The sequence below is a fragment of the Erpetoichthys calabaricus genome, chromosome 16 (genome assembly GCF_900747795.2).
Source record: "Erpetoichthys calabaricus chromosome 16, fErpCal1.3, whole genome shotgun sequence".
Taxonomy (NCBI): Eukaryota; Metazoa; Chordata; class Cladistia; order Polypteriformes; family Polypteridae; genus Erpetoichthys; species Erpetoichthys calabaricus.
In genome coordinates this window covers 29,012,584-29,030,222 of record NC_041409.2, presented here as the reverse complement: position 1 = coordinate 29,030,222, position 17,639 = coordinate 29,012,584, and positions in this window count along the sequence as shown.

The window sequence follows — 17,639 nt, the reverse complement described above, 5'->3', positions numbered from 1 at the left end:
GTAAACAGGGTATTCACAATTACATTTCTTCATCAAATCAAATCAAATTTTATTTATCACATGCAGTTATACACATGGTACAGGATGTAGTGAAATGCTTAGGTGCTGGACTATGTATTAAAGAAGAATAAAAAATAAAATACAAAAGGGCAGCAAACAATAACACAGCTTTACAAATATCAAAGAAATCACTAAGTTAAATGAATGTAATACAGTCAACCCTTGATATACGACCGGCCTGACATGCGAACAACTTGATTTACGACCAAAATTTTTGTTTTGATTTACGACCAACATCTTGCGTTACGACCTGAATGCGGTCACATGTATCCGCTTGTGCGATTGTAAACAAACAGCCAGAGAGCGTTTGTAAGCTTCAGTCAGAGCCCAGATACATGTGTTTCTGAACGTAATTTCGGTCAGTGCAGTGATTTATATAATTTTTTTCGATAATTGCTAAGGAAGGAAGAGAAGGTAACGAAGGTAAAGAAAGAGATCACAATCGAAACGAAGAAGGAAATTGTGCGGAAATATGAGAGTGGTGTTCGTGTGACCGATCTCGCTAATATGTACAGCATGTTGAAATCCACCATCTCGACAATTTTACAAAGAAAAGATTTGTATAAGGAAACTCCTTCCAAACAATAACCACCTTCCATTTCATTCTCCTCCTCCTCCCTTCCTGCAAGCCAAAGATGTCAACTGAAATGGAGAGAACAGTATAAAATTGTTGTTTCTGGTAGGCTAGGCACTTTTTATAACTTTTTGGTTAGTACATTAGAAAAATATTGGTGTTTTGGTACATTATGCACATTATACAACCCTTTTTTATTATGAAAAGGTTAAGTAAGTCTTGCTGTAGGAGGTTCGGAATGCATTATGGGTATTTCCATTATTTCTTATGGGAAAAATAGTCTTGACTTACAACCAACTTGAGCTACAACCAGCCCTTGCGAACGAATTGAGTTCGTAAGTCAAGGGTCCACTGTTGTATGAATTACACCAGACTTGGTGTAACAACCAACAATAAATAAATAATAACATAATCACATAAATAACTCAAGATTAGAGAACCAGCAACAGGCTATCATGTCGCTGTACAGACTCCTCATTCAAAATGAAGATGGACTCATTAAATCCTGATTTTTGAATCACCTTTTATTCTGGTTATTATCTTGTATGTGTTTTATAATTGCATCCTTACCATTTTAACTGCTTATTAAAGTCTTTTCTTTTCAATGTGATGTTGAGAAACACGTCTGTTTTCTGCCTTGTTCGCTTTATTGCTGGAATCGGCATTGGCGTTTGAACAACGAATAACACGGTGTGTGAAATAAAAGTGCAAGTCAAAGAAACGTCAAGTAAAACCTTGACCCTCTGGGTTATTGCGAGCGTTTTAGTGTGGTGTGGCTCCACAATTGTTTCTCTGATACACAAGATAAATTGTATTTCTAATTGATTACACTGAAACTTATAAAATGTCTGTAATGCATAGGTGTGGCACAAATAAAACTTGAATAAAAAAATAAAACCTTGAACTTGAATAAGGAGTAACCTTCGGCAGGTAGAACTTCAAATTACAAAGAAGCCTTCTTTTCCGACATAAAGAAGTCAACACACTATTTGTGCATTTTAGAATTATTAGCCTAGTTAGTGTTATTATTATACTCTTTAACTTTTTATGGGTAATATTATGGAAAGGTTCTAAAAACTCAATTTAAAAATATTGGAAATAACCATTTTAAGGAAATGGGTGGATGGATTCCAAAATTGTAATCAATTGCATGTGCATCCCTGGATATTGAAACTAGTAACTATAGTATGTATTGCTTGATGGGGTGCCCGGCTAGCAAGAGGTTACCATTAGCAAGGGCATAAGTCTAATGAGGATTAAGGATAACAGAAATCCTTTAACAAGTATCTAAGCACAGAAAGATTGAGTGTAAAGGATGAATGACAACAACTACAACAACATTTATTTCTATAGCACATTTTCATACAAATAATGTAGCTCAAAGTGCGTTACATGATGAAGAAAGAGAAAAAAGACAAATTAAGAATTAAAATAAGAGAACACTAATTAACAGAATAAGAGTAAGGTCCGATGGCCAGGGAGGACAGAAAAAACAAACAAACAAAAAAAAAACTCCAGACAGCTGGAGAGAAAAAATAAAATCTGCAGGGGGTCCAAGGCCATGAGACCGCCCAGCCCCCTCTGGGCATTCTACCTAACATAAATGAACAGTCCTCTTTGTATTTAGGGTTCTCACGGAAGGACTTGATGATGATAGTCCATCAATGTATGGACATCATGGTGCTTTGATTAGGTGGTGGTGGTGGTGGAGCAGGTCGCCACCACAGAAAACCGGGAAAAGAAACAGAAGAGGGAGTAGGGGTTAGTACGGATTTTAGAGCCACCATGAATAGTTATGATGATTAATCGAATATACAGAGCATCAGGATTAAACTAAAATGAAGTGAGAAGGCCATGTTAAAGTAATGTGTTTTCAGCAGTTTTTTTTAAAGTGCTCCACTGTATTAGCCTGGTGAATTCCTATTGGCAGGCTATTCCAGATTTTAGGTGCCTAATAGCAGAAGTTCACCCACCTCACCACTTCTTTTCAGTTTAGCTCTTGGAATTCTAAGGAGACACTCAGTTGAGGATCTAAGGTTGCGATTTGGAATATAAGGTGTCAGACATTCCGATATATAAGATGGAGCGAGATTATTTCAGGCTTTGTAAACCATAAGCAGTATTTTAAAGTCAATTCTGAATGACACAGGTAACCAGTGTAGTGACATCAAAGCTGGAGAAATGTGCTCGGATTTTCTTTTCCTAGTTTGGATTCTAGCAGCTGCATTCTGCACTAGTTGCAAACGATTTATGTCTTTTTTGAGTAGTCCTGAGAGGAGTGCGTTACAGTAATCTAGTCGACTGAAAACAAAAGCGAGAACTAATTTCTCAGCATCTTTCAATGATATAAGAGGTCAAACTTTTGCTATGTTTCTTAAGTGAAAAAATGCTGTCCTAGTGATCAGATTAAAATGCGATTTAAAATTCAGGTTACAGTCAACACTTACTCCTAAATTCTTTACCTCCGCCTTGACTTTTAATTCTAATGCATCAAGTTTATTTCTAATAACCTCATTATATCCATTATTGCCAATCACTAAAATTTCTGTTTTCTCTTTATTTAGCTTGAGAAAATTACTATTTGTGGGTGGCACGGTGGCGCAGTGGGTAGCGCTGCTGCCTTGCAGTTGGGAGACCTGAGGACCTGGGTTCGTTTGTTCTCCCCGTGTCTGCGTGGGTTTCCTCTGGGCACTCCGGTTTCCTCCCACAGTCCAAAGACATGCAGGTTAGGTGGATTGGCGACTCTAAATTGGCCCTAGTGTGTGCTTGGTGTGTGGGTGTGTTTGTGTGTGTCCTGGAGTGGGTTGGCACCCTGCCCGGGATTGCTTCCTGCCTTGTGCCCTGTGTTGGCTGGGATTGCCCCCAGCAGACCCCCGTGACCCTGTGTTTGGATTCAGCGGGTTGGAAAGTGGATGGATGGATGGAAATTACTATTCGTCCATTTAGAAACACAAGTAAGACATTGTGTTAGTGAAACAACAGAGTCGGGGTCATCAGGTGCTATTGATAAATACAGCTGCGTGTCATCATCATAGCTGTGGTAACTCACGTTATGCCCCGAGATAATCTGACCCCTAACGGAAGCATGTAGACAATGACAGAAGAATGGGAGCACAGGTGCTGCTAGGGGCTGGTAGTTCCTGCCATGCATGGTGCAGTCGTAAGTGAAATGGCCTTGGGCACCAGTACAAAGAAGAGTGAGAATCAGAAAGGAGGGAGAGGCAGCTTGGAAGGAGTTTAAGGAGACCACATATGCAAAGCAGACAACCCAGTACATAATATGGGCTTCTGATCATCTGCTTAGAGAAAGACAGAGTGAGCTCCTGGAGTGTTTGCTTGCTTGAAACCAGATAATAAAGCACATTTCATTTATAACCTATCATTACATTAAAAGGCATGTCATAAAACGCATAGGTTTTTAACTTAAAACACATTCTGCTGTAGTTTCACTGCTCTCCCTACAGCTATTTCAAAAGAATTTCACCATGCTCCACTTTTTAACCCGAAACCAGACAAAATCAAAACAAGCAGTTCCATGGAGCTCTGCATTGGCCAAAAGGACGCCCAGCTCGAACCAGAGCTACTCAGCTTCATCCACTGAGGGCCGCAAGAACTGCACATTTCACTTCAACAAGTTGTTAGTTAGAATATCTGGTTGTTACCTAGCTCGCTTCTTTTAATATCCAGTTTCAGTTTTTTGCACTTAGTCGACAGACTTTTCTCGTGCTGTGAAACTTAAGTCAGCCGTGTATTAATGTTGTGACACATGGCTCTGCAAGAGTGTCCTCTGTTTAATGCAAGATCATTTGCACTGAACAGGCACAAGTGCAAGTGACTTCAGATGGGCAGCTCTTCTGCATGGCTCTTGTGACTGTATACAGTATTTGAACATCCTAATTCCAGTACAATGTGTAAAGACCTGGAACTCATGATAAGAACATCAACGGGATAAAACATAGTTCTACGAATGGAAAAGCAAAACTCACACTTTAGCACAAGATAAAATCTTCCAACTGAGGTTAACAATTGTGGAACAAGGGGCCAAATTTAAACAGTTCAGTGGAAAAGGCCAATGAGTTTAAAGTCATGCACTATAACTACGACATGGGTTAAAACTCTGTGGACTACACAAAGTAACTCTGGCAGAGACTTCTGTCTGCGATTAAACAAATGCTTCCACTTTACACTGATTCAGATCTAGACCACTTCCTCAGAAGGTATATTTGATTTGGATCATAACCATTTACACTTGAAATCCCATCTGCGTGAAATGCTACCTCTGACATTCGATCCTGATCAAACATTGAGATTTTTAATCTGCATATTTTCGGAAAGTTATGAAAGCACTTTACGTGATAAGCTGTTTACAAAGACATTCACCAGAAACAGTTTGAAGCAATGTAAAGATTGATTGACTGATCAAAGCATGATATGTAAATATATGCTGATATTCACCAATACACATAAAAACAGAATACATGTACATTTATTATATATGTCAAATGGTAATAAATCACATATGTGAAACTGTGGCTTTGGCACTAACTTTACAAGATGTCTGATGTGCGTGTTTGAGCATTTATAACTTGTCGATGAAATAATAAAGTCAATGTTTTTGTGAGATATTTTCTAAATGTCATATCCATAGCATAGATGCCTATAGTAGTGCAAATGCAGCTGATTTATACTTGGCAATTATAATTTTTATATTTTAAAAAAAAATAGAACTAAAGGTAACCCTACACACAATGAATCCTAACACATTGCTGACTCAGGAAATGATTTCAAGAGACGGATAATGCAACAGGATAGCAAAAGCTGGGTGAGGTGTGAGCTACACAAGAAAAAAGAGAAACCCTCGCTGGGTGAAGGAAACTCTGTTACAAAAAAGTGATAATTGTCGTTAGCCACTGTTTGTATGTAACTGTAGAAGAAAATTTCTCAGACCCTTTAATTAATTTAAAGTTTGAGCCTTTAGTGGTCTATTCAAATTATTATTAAAGAGTAAGAAGTCCAATATAAAAATATTGCATTATCATTTTTTTCTGTGATCAGATTTTTATTGATAAAATGAAAAAGGAATACAGTAAAAGGAAACCAATAATAATAGCTGTAAGAACAAACACAATACACTCAACGTCCAACCCACCACATCCCACCTGAGACAGATAATTAAACAGAAATACAATAAGAGGGACAAAAAACAGTTTACGGGTAACTTGGCACACACATCCCATGCAGGAGTGCAAAGAAAAGTAAGGGAGAAGAAGGTGGACAGGAGAAACTCATCTCATGAAGCAGCCGCCAACCTCCTCTGCCAAGATGGCACCTCCACACTCCTTTATTTCATATTCCTGCCTTAAATACCAGAGGCCATCCTCCTCCTCTCGGTGTCAGTCTGGTATATCTGTGCTAGCAGATATATGTAAGTAGTCAGGGCTGGAAGCGGTCCCCTCACTTCAATCCAGGCATCCTGTCCCTTCCACTTCCTACATTTTCTATTTGCAGCTGAGGTCTGTGCCCAAAACAACAACAACATTTATTTATATAGCACATTTTCATACAAAACGTAGCTCAAAGTGCTTTACATAATGAAGAAAATAAAAATAAAAGACAAAGTAAGAAATTAAAATAAGACAACATTAGTTAACATAGAAAAGGAGTAAGGTCCGATGGCCAGGGGGGGACAGAAAAAACAAAAAAAAAACTCCAGAAGGCTGGAGAAAAAAATAAAATCTGTAGGGGTTCCAGGCCACGAGACCACCCAGTCCCCCCTGGGCATTCTACCTAACATAAATGAAATAGTCCTCTTTGTAGTTAGGGTTCTCACGGAGTCACTTGATGCTGATGGTCATACAGACTTCTGGCTTTTAATCCATCCATCATTGTTGGAACATCATGGTGCTTTCGGTAGAACACCGGAAAAGGAAACAGAAGAGAGAGTAGGGGTTAGTACAGAATTTGAATGAATAAATGTGCCCAGGACATGTGGAGTTCCCCTCTCTGCCCCTTTTCCAGTTCATCCCCTGTACTCATTTGCTTCATCCCTTTCTCATACGTCTAAACCAGTATCTGGTCTCAGTATATTGGCTACGGGCTTTGCTGCATTTCTTGTGAAGTAAAGTCTAGCACCAAAGTTATCTGAATATGTGTGGCTCAGGTTTTGTTGTGGCAAACAATAGATATTGGCACAGGTCAAGCTACTTTGTAAACTTTTGGAAAATGTAAAAATTTTGTGTGTTTTTCTGAAGTAAACTTTTTGTTTTAATAAACATTCTACCTACACCATGAAATATCCTGCGTTCATTATTCTTTATGACAGCCTGTTGCCCAGTTTACTCTTATATGCTGCATGAAGGTCTGTTCTTTTCAAAATGCAACTTGGAACACAATTGTATTTATGGCAGAATATATTGGGATCACAGATCTTTAAATTAAACTTCAGCAAAACAGAACATATGGCAAAACAGGAATTGGAGATGCTGCCTTATATGTATTACTCTCCTTTGTGTTATTGGTCTACAAGACCAATTAATATAGAAAAGGGCTAAATCTGAAATTCAAATATGAAAATTCTATTTACTTTTTAAACAATATCCATTCATTGTTGGCAGCATAATAGCTGGGGTTCCAAATCTGTTCTCGCTGTTTTCTGTGTGCAGTTTGCACACCCTCACTTTGCTTTTCTCTGGGTACCGCTGTTTGTTCTGATGACACTATAGGACTGAGAGGACATGTAGCTGGGGTGGATGAAAGCCATAATTGTTGCACAATTAACATCAGTTAATAAAGTACTTCGGCAGCACGGTGGTACAGTGGTAGTGCTGCTGCCTCGCAGTTAGGAGACCGGGGTTTGCTTCCCAGGTCCTCCCTGCGTGGAGTTTGCATGTTCTCCCGTGTCTGGGTGGGTTTCCTCCCACAGTCCAAAGACATGCCGGTTAGGTGCATTGGCAATCCTAAATTGTCCCTAGTGTGGGTGTGTGTGCCCTGCAGTGGGCTGGCGCCCTGCCCAGGGTTTGTTTCCTGCCGTGTGCCCTGTGTTGGCTGGGATTGGCTCCAGCAGACTCCTGTGACCCTGTAGTTATATAGCAGGTTGCATAATGGATGGATGGATAATAAAGTACTTTTTTTTTTTAAATGGTGTATATGTTTTAGAACTTTTATGTAATTTTAACCTGATTGCCTGTGTTTTATTTTTGCCTGTTATTGGATGCAGCTGAGAAGGCAAATTTCATATTTACTTGTGTAAACATGAGTTGACTTTTACCTTGACTTTATTTCCTTCTCGCATCGCAGAAATGTGCACTTTGGGCTAAACAGGACTTTTAGGGTGTCTTTGTGAGTGGTCCATGAAATGGGATGATTCCTGCCATATGCCCATGCTGCTAGGAAATGGTCAGACCCCCACAAACCTCTACTGGATTACACAGGTTTCATAATTAATGGATTAATGATTGTTAATATGATATTTACTTCTGATCTACCAGTTAATAAATATCTCTAACAGCTACATTAAGGCCCTTTTATAGTGACAGTAGAATGCTGAAATATATGCCTTGAAGCTTATGCTTATCCAAAAGCTGAAACTGCATATTTTTGTGCATGCCTCAGATTTTTTAAGCTGTTACATTTCAATTGGTTCCAGTGGTTTTTGTTTATGATGAAAGCAACTGTTGAAAATCTTACAGTAATTTTGCTTTGCTAAATGTATTTTGTTATGTGTTACTAGGAAATTCAGCTCATGCCCAAAGGAAAGATACATTCCCCAGTTTTATAGATAGAATCACTCATATATAAAATTTAAATTGACATTAGTCATTACTTGGGTTTACTTTAAATTATCTAAAATAAACAAAAAAATGCAGTTCTGAATTTCATGTTTACGTAGTCTGTATACATTCTCACACTGTGCTTTCTATGGGTCTCTCATAACCAGAAAATAAAAGGACCTAACAGAAGCTCAACTAGTGCACTTAAAAAAAGACTACATATATGCAGGGATGAACAATAAGTTTAAGTCAAAAGAAAGAAAGAAAGAAAGAAAGAAAGAAAGAAAGAAAGAAACCCTGCCACTAAATGGGACCACAATATGCATAGATTTGTGTTTGTTGGGGTGGTTGCACACCTAGAAAGCAGTATACAAACTCTCTTTTAATCCATCTTTTCCTGTCTTAGGTTTAAGTAGACTTTATTATCCCAAACGTCAATTTCTTAGCAGCAAACATGTAGAGACATACAGCAGTCTTCCACACATCCAAGAAAATAAGGTAAAGAACAAGACGCATTACTGCGCATAAGAACATTGAACTTTAGCATTACAATATAATAAGCTGGGGCTCCTCAGGGTCTAGATTGGCACCAGAACTGAAAACGCATATAGCGCTGGGAGTAAATGAGTTACATAAATCTACAGTCTTGCATTTGATGAGTCTTAATCTGCAGCTTTATAGCAACATTTGAAACTTTGGAAACCAAAAATGGCTGCTGCCTGACAGAACTGAATTGAGGCTTCTTTATTATCTATCTGTGAAACAACTCTGTGTCAGTACCATCATTTTACAACTAATTTTAACCATGAAGCAGTTACTGTTCTCCTAAAATAACATACTGTATAAAAGCAAAAGTAAAGTACCAATGTGGACACTTGGATCAGCCAGGGATGACATTAATACTGAGTCAGCAGCAGTCTGTTCTGGCATTTGTTAAGGAAAATACTCTGTAAGTGAACAGTAGTCATGAGTCTCCATTAACAACAGTGGCAGCTAGTGAAAAAAAAATTAGAGTTAGGGTTGGAGAAGAGAAATGGTTAGAGGTGGAGACAGAGGAGCAGTCAGGTTATCCTCTGGTTCTGAGTCTTCTCTGCTATGGATTTCATTTTCAAACAATAGCAGAGAAGAATCAGAAGCTTGGGTCACAAAGTTACACAGGAGAGCACTGAAGAGTTTCCAGGGAGCAGAAGTTATATTGCAGTTCTGACAGATACAAACACAAGACCCTTTCAGAAGTGGTCCGGCCACACAGGGAACAGATGTCAAACATGATGCCTCAGCCCCGACTCCTGGTTAAACAAACACAAAGTGTTCTTCTTCAAGGGGCTTGGAAGCAGTGACCGGAGCAGAGGGAGTCTGGGGGAAGAGAGTACAGGAAAGTGAGACCTTAGGATGGCATCTTTTAAATGTTCAAAGCCCTCGTGTGGCAAGCCAGTAAACCTGCAGCTAATCCCACAAAGAGGAGTTGTAAGAGTGTGTTTATTTCCCATTGAAATACTGTTTAAGGGGGAGTTTCTGAAGAGCGGCCGTGACCCCCAGCATCAGCAGTAAGAATATATACTCTATATGCTATATACTATTTAGGGCCGGCCATGCTATAGGAGGAAAAGGAAAACTTGGACTTCCTATGTAAATTACCAAATTGTTTAATTAAATCAAATTCAAAAGGGTCTACAGAGACTAAGTTTAATTTTATTTATTACAAGCGTTTGAAATATCTTTAATGATTGTGCATGATATCTATGAAGTTTATAAAACTATCAACAGCTTGTGTACTGTATGTAAGGGGAAAAAAGAATTGAATTTGAAGCCTAAATTGGTACATATGCTTGCTGTGCGTTTTTGTTAATTTAGTTATATTGAAATTACGTAAAAAGAGATCTGGAAAAGATAACAGGAAATCTCAAAAGCCGATTCCAAGGCTGTTTGACTTTGACAGTAAGTGTGCCCAAACACGCATTTACTCAAAGCGTCAAGAATACAACAATGACACTATAATCCAATATTTGGAAAATGAATCAGTCCTTAAGTGAAGGTGAAAGGCAGTGACTTTCACAATGTTATGTCTCTTCCTTGTCACCAAGCAGCTCCTGGGGCAAAGTGACCTTTTAGCAGGCCTCCTTGGCAATGCACTAATTTACATGAGACCCGTCTGGCCTGGCCCAGCTGAATAGTTTGCTTTTGCTATATTTGTATTTATTGCTACTATATTATATTAGCAATAAATACAAGAAGAAAAGACATTTTTTAAATTAAAATAATCTGATCAAAGAGAATTTCTGTTTTTTTCCAGACAATGAAAATAAATGATAACATTTAGGCAACATTTTCTATGTTATTAAAAAGAGGAGTGTGCTTTATTTGGAAAGTTTTCATATAAAAAGACATGTTTTTAAAAGTCACTTATGGGTCAATAGTAATAAAAACTTATGGAGTAGTTACATTTGCCTATGTGGAATATCTCCTTTGAAACATACTGAGACAGTCCAGTGACTCCTGTAATTTCATTACGGAGTATCAAAAGTTATGACTATAATTTCCAAAAAGAGGATTTCAGTAATGTCAGGTTTTAAAATAAGTTAAAAGCAATGAGTAAGATTATTTTACATTTCTGGAGCACCACATGCTCTTTACATCATCAAACCATAAACCACAGCCAGCATATGCAGACAATGACAAATTCTAACAGTGCTGACAATGATTGGATTCAAGCTGAGAAATCATTCAGATTATTGAATTGCTTTTATTTGAATTCACAGCCAAACGAGAAGCTGCAAAAGCTGAAAAACATTCATTTAACAAGCACAGACCCTCTTTTAAACTTGGTAAAAGTGCCAGACGTTGTTTCAAAACAGACTTCACCATGAACAGGCAAATGCTTTCATTGTGTTTGTTTCTTTTATTCAATAACTGATGCAAAGTAGTCCAATATTTACTTTTAATTAAGATTAGAAATCTGCTTTGGTTGAGTGTCGATTGGCATGCAGAAGTACGAAGGCTTCAGAAATGCCCAAACATTGAAAATGAAATAGCATTATTCCCTATAATCAAAACTATTGTCCTTTATTAGAAATACCTCCATAGTTTGTGTTATAATTTATGGTTTTAGACAACAGATTTATTAAACACAGCTTTTAAGCTAGAAGTATACACAGTAGTATATGGCAAACAAATTTTGACACCCCTCTAAATTATTGAGTTCTGGTCTTTCAGTCGCACACACTGTTACCATAGTGCATAAAGCCAAACACATAGCCATGCAGTCTCCATTGGCAGTAGAACAGATGGCACTGAAGAGCTCAGTGACTTTAAACATGGAGCTGTCATAGGATTTCACCTTTGCCACAAGTCAGTATTCGAAACTTCTGCTCTGCAAGACCTGCCCCAGTCAACTATAAGTGGCATTATTGTGAAGTGGAAGCGTCTAGGAGGAACAGCAAATGGCAGACCATGTAAATTCACAAAGCAGGGCTGCCAAGTGCTGAAGTGCATGTAAAAACGGCCTATTCCCTGTTATATCAGTCACAACTGAATTTCAAACGGGCTGTGAAAGAAGAACTGTGCATTGGGAACTTCATGAATTTGGGCTCCACGGCTGAGCAGCTGCACACAAACCTAAGCTCACTATCTGCAATGTCAAGCATTGTGTAAAGCATGCCATCTTTGGAGTCTGTAGCAGAGGAAATGTGTTCTCTGGAGTGATGATGTCTGGTAGTCTGATGGGCAAAACTGGGTCTGGTGCGTGCCAGAAGAATTCTAGCTTCTGAAAAGCATACTGTCTACTCCAAAGTTTGGTGGAGGAGGAAGAAGAAGGGTCTGGGGCTGTTTTTCTATGTACTATTAATGATACAGGATACATAGACATTTAGACAATTGTGCACTTCTGACTTTGTGGCAACAGGTTGAAGAAAGCCCTTTTCTGTTCCAGCATGACTACAAAGCCAGGTCCATATAGTGTGAATAAGGCGCTATATAAGCGTCCGACCCAGCACAGACTCACACTGAGGCACGTATAAATTGAACACAACTCTTTATTTTTACTTCAGCTGTGGGGCACATCTTCCCCGTGTCCCACAGGCCTAACACAGTCCCACAAGCACTTAACACAACACAAATCTTTTTCTTCACCGGTGGGGCACGTCTTCCCCGTGAACCCCACAGGTATAACACAGTCCCAAAGTACCTCTTTCTCAAGACAGCAATCCTTCCGTTGGCACCACCACTCCTCTCAGGCACCTCGTCCTCTTCCTCCCGATTCTGGCCCTGAGTGGTGGTTGCTGGCTTCTTTTATGGCCCTCCCGGGAGTGCTCTTGGTGCTTGCTCACCTGTTCCCAATTGCATTCCCATGTGGGGCCCATGATTAGACCAGCTGGGTTTAACTATCTCTGCCTGCCCCCTGGCGGCCATCCCAGGTCCCCACGGGGTTGGGAAGAACTCCATCACCCATGAAACCCTGTGGGAAACTGAGGCATCATCAACCAGGGAGGCTGCCACCAAGCGTCCCGGGGGAGGTATTGAGGAGTCCATGGCTGCTCCCCCGGAATACAAGTAGAAGGGACGTCCTGGCCAGGCATGAACCCTGGCCATCCTCCACAACAGACATAATCTGATGTGGAGGAACTGAAGTGGCCTGCACAGAGACCTGACATCAACCCTATTGAACACCTGTGGAAGAACTGGAACGCCGATTGCAAGCCAGATCTTCTCATCCAACATCAGGTACACTACAAAGTCTTCCCATAAGAGGCTGTTAGAACTGCAAAGAAGGGGGGCAACTCCATTGTAATGTCTATGGTTTCAGAATGGGATATCCAACAAGCTCATATAGATATGATGACCAGGCAGGCATCCACAAATTTTGGCAATTTAGGTATATAAAATACTAGCAAAATACCCGCGCTTCGCAGCGGAGAAGTAGTGTGTTAAAGAGGTTATGTAAACATATATATACATATACACATATCTACATATACATATATATACATATACAAATTTACACATCTACATATATATATATATACATATAAATATATACATATCTACATATATATATACATATGCACATATATATATATATATATATATATATATATATTATATATATATATATATATATATATATATATATATATATAAATAAAGACATACATATATATGTATATATATAAATAAAGACATACATATATACATACATACATACATTCACATATATATATATATATATATATATATTGCAAAATACCCGTGCTTTGCAGCGGAGACGTAGTGTGTTAAAGAGGTTATGTAAACATATATATACATATACATATATACATATATACACATATCTACATATACATATATATATATATATATACACATATCAACATATATATACACATACATATACACATATACATAAACACACACATATACATCCATCCATCCATCCTCTTCATATATACATATATACATACATACATACATACATAGTGCGTTGAAACACGGGCTGTGATTGTTACATGGGAGGGAGACGACAAATCACAGCTTCCCGCTTTCTAATCGGGCCTGTGATTGGTGGTTTGACTGATGCCCAGATGCCACAGTATGTCCCCTTAGGAGAGGCGTTAGGCAAGTGTAATTGAATAGTGTTGCTGCAAGTTTAGCTTTACACCTGTTTTTAAGGCTTATTGACTGAAAGGGGCTTTCATGAAAAAACTTAGGGCTTTGCTACAGGATACACCCTCCACAAGTTAAGGAAGTAAAAATAAAGGTATATATTTCTTTTTCATTTAAACCTTTTAAGTTTGTATGCGGGCGGCATGGTGGCGCAGTGAAAGGTGCCAGTTAGGACACCCGGGTTCGCTTCCCTGCGTGGAGTTTGAATGTTCTCCCCGTGTCTGTGTGGGTTTCCTCCGGGTACTTCGGTTTCCTCCCACAGTCCAAAGACATGTAGGTTAGGTGCATTGGCGATTCTAAATTGTCCCTGGTGTGTGGGTGTGTGTGGGTGTGTGCGCCCTCCGGTGGGCTGGCACCTTGCCCGGGGTTTGTTTCCTGCCTTGTGCCCTGTGTTGGCAGGGATTGGCTCCTGTATTTAGGATATAGTGGGTTGTATGCATAGCCCCATTTGCCCATTTTCATTTTTTTTCTTTCTTCAGTAATATTTCAGCAAACCCGGAGCTTGTCAGTTCAAATCCTGGTACTGACACCACTGTGTGACCCTGAGGAAGTCACTTCACCTGCCTGTGCTGCAAAAAACAAAAGTAATGTAACAAATTGTACCTCAGATGTTGCAAGTTGCTGGAATAAAGGCATAAGTCCATCCATCCATTTTCCAACCCGCTGAATCCGAACACAGGGTCACGGGGGTCTGCTGGAGCCAATCCCAGCCAACACAGGGCACAAGGCAGGAAACAATCCTGGGCAGGGTGCCAGCCCACCACAGAAGGCATAAGTCAAATAGATAAATATGTATTATACACATAGGAACTATTAATTTATTTTCAGTTAAGTCATCTGCAGCAAAACTTTATAAATGAGGGTTTCTCCTTTTTAGATCTTCATTGACGTTTTCTCTTGGAGAGCTTTTTTCATTTCATTGAAAATTAAAGCAGCAGTTGCCAAAATATGTAGCTTCTTATTAATTTTTCAACATTGTGTAAAATAAATTTATAAAGTAACATAAAAGGTTTAAATACTGGTGTGAAGGATTGCCGGCTTTCTACTCCGGCCCTCACCCCCAGGCCGCCAGGAGGAGCTCTCCCAGCAGCGTGGACATGCCCCGAGTTCCAGCAGGGCCTCATGGACTATGTAGTTTTTATACACAGCCCTGCTGGATACCTTGGGGGCCACCAGGCGTCACTGTAGGGGGGCTCGTAGGCTCGCATTTGCCCTATAACCCAGGAGTACGTCACGGTCACGTGACAGGAAGAAACGATGTGCTCCCGGGTTGAAGAAAAGGACTGTTTACCCTGACCCGGAAGGGAAAAGGAACTGTGGACTGTTGAATGGGAACACCTCCGGGTCAGGGTGTATAAAAGGACTCTGGGAAGCCCAGTACACGGAGCTGAGCTGGGAAGAAGGGTGGCAAAGTGTCTGGGAGTGTGGAGGATTATTGTTTATTGATTATTGTTATTATTGAGCATTGTGGAGAGGAGGGTGCTTTGTGCACTTATTTATATTAATAAATATTATATTTGGACTTTTACCTGGTGTCTGACGTCTAGTCTGAGGGTTCAAGGGGTCACGGAGACCTCAATCTATCACACTGGTTATCCTTTTACACTAAAATATTACTAAAGAGATACAAAAAAAGTAAAATGCATATGTTCTTTTTCTTTAAGGAGATTAAATATTACTGAAGAAAGAAAAAAAAAACTAAAACAGCCAAATGGGGCTATGCATACGAACTTAAAAGGTTTAAATAAAACAGAAATATATACCTTTATTTTTACTTCCTTAACTTGTGGAGGGTGTATCCTGTAGCAAAGCCCTAACTTTTCGCAGCGGTGAAGTATTGCTTTTAAATTTTAATTAAGAAGAAAAGAAAACCTTTTTAAATTAAGTCTTAAAAAGAAGTGTAAAGATATTGACAATAAGCTACGCAAACCCACCAAAACATGCAATTGTTTAAATCAAGGCGCGAGTCGAAGAACACCATCCCATAATATTAGTTAACGATTAACACATTTCTTTATGTATTGTAAGCATACAATACAACTGATAATATGTTGCGCTTATTTATCTGGTGTACCGACATTTTTGCACGTTTAACGGCTGAAATCTAACGTGGTTTGTGCCCTTCAGAATGAAAAGAGTTTGCATTTACCTTTTTAATAAAAGGCAAGCTTTTAATCCTGAGAAATCACCCTGTAAATGCACATGTTTAATTGCACATGTGTTAATATGTATGCTTACACAGTATTAAAAGACACTCAACAATTACACAGTATTAAAAGACACTCAACAATTAACGTCATTTACCTTCGTTCCCGCGTTTGACTCATGCTGTAAATCTCTTCCTTGTTTTCAGTTCATGTGATTACGTAGGAGGCATAATACGTGATGACGCGTTACGTGACTCCGCCTCCTCCATTAGAGTATATGGACAAAAAACAGGTTTCAGTTATGACCATTACGCGTAGAATTTTGAAATGAAACCTGCCTAACTTTTGTAAGTAAGCTGAAAGGAATGAGCCTGCCAAATTTCAGCCTTCCACCTACACGGGAAGTTGGAGAATTAGTGATGAGTGAGTCAGTCAGTCAGTGAGGGCTTTGCCTTTTATTAGTATAGATTTAGCAAATTTATTCTGATCAGATGGTCCAATACTTCAAAATCTCTAACTTACAAGATAGCTTTACCCTGGCTACACGTTACATAAGGGAGTATTTTTAATTACTTTGGCTTCTTTGTCGGTGTAAGCCAGGAATAAGAACTGCAACTTCAAGATCTTCATAAATGTAAATTAAGGTGAGTTCTTTTCCACCAACTTGGAGTGATCTACTTTATGTTTCTTTTTTTAGTTAAAGCGCCTTGAGGCGGGGAATATAAATAATATGTATTATTATTATACTAGTAATGATGCATGCAGTAAATCCACTTGACTTGAGCATTCCTAGTTTTCATTCTCTTTCTCTGTACGTTTATCATTTGTTTGCTCTGAGGTTGATGCGCTTGCTGCTTCTTGAGCAGCTCTTCTTTTCTCCACCCTAGCGGCCCACTTTTTCTCTTCTTTCATTGGCATCTTTTCGCATTAAAACTGATCAAGTCAGTGTTTGTGCTGCAATTACTTAGTACGTTTTCTTTAATTTTTCACTTACGCTGGCACTTAAGTCTTCAATCTGCCTCAAGAATGATTTAAGATATGAAGAAGTAGGGGAAGTGACGGTGAAGGTGGTAGGGATGAGAACGGCACCCATATGTGTGCGCCATACAGCCACCCTGCTGGCCACTGCTGAGAATTCATTCTACAATAAAATAAAATGAAAATAAAAAGAGGAATAACCTTGGAGGTCAATCATCACCCCGAAAGCGGATAGTAGACGTCATGTAGTATATGTGTACCAAATTTCAGGTCAAATGGTTTGCAAGCTACAGGTGATTTAAAATCCTGGACAGACAAACAGACAGCCACGGTAGCATATTCTATATAAAGATTATTACTGTTATTACTATTATTAAATAAAAGTAAAAAACACATTGACTGTGTTTTGGTTCAGTGTTCAGGTGTGATGAAACAGTAGTCTGTTCCTATACT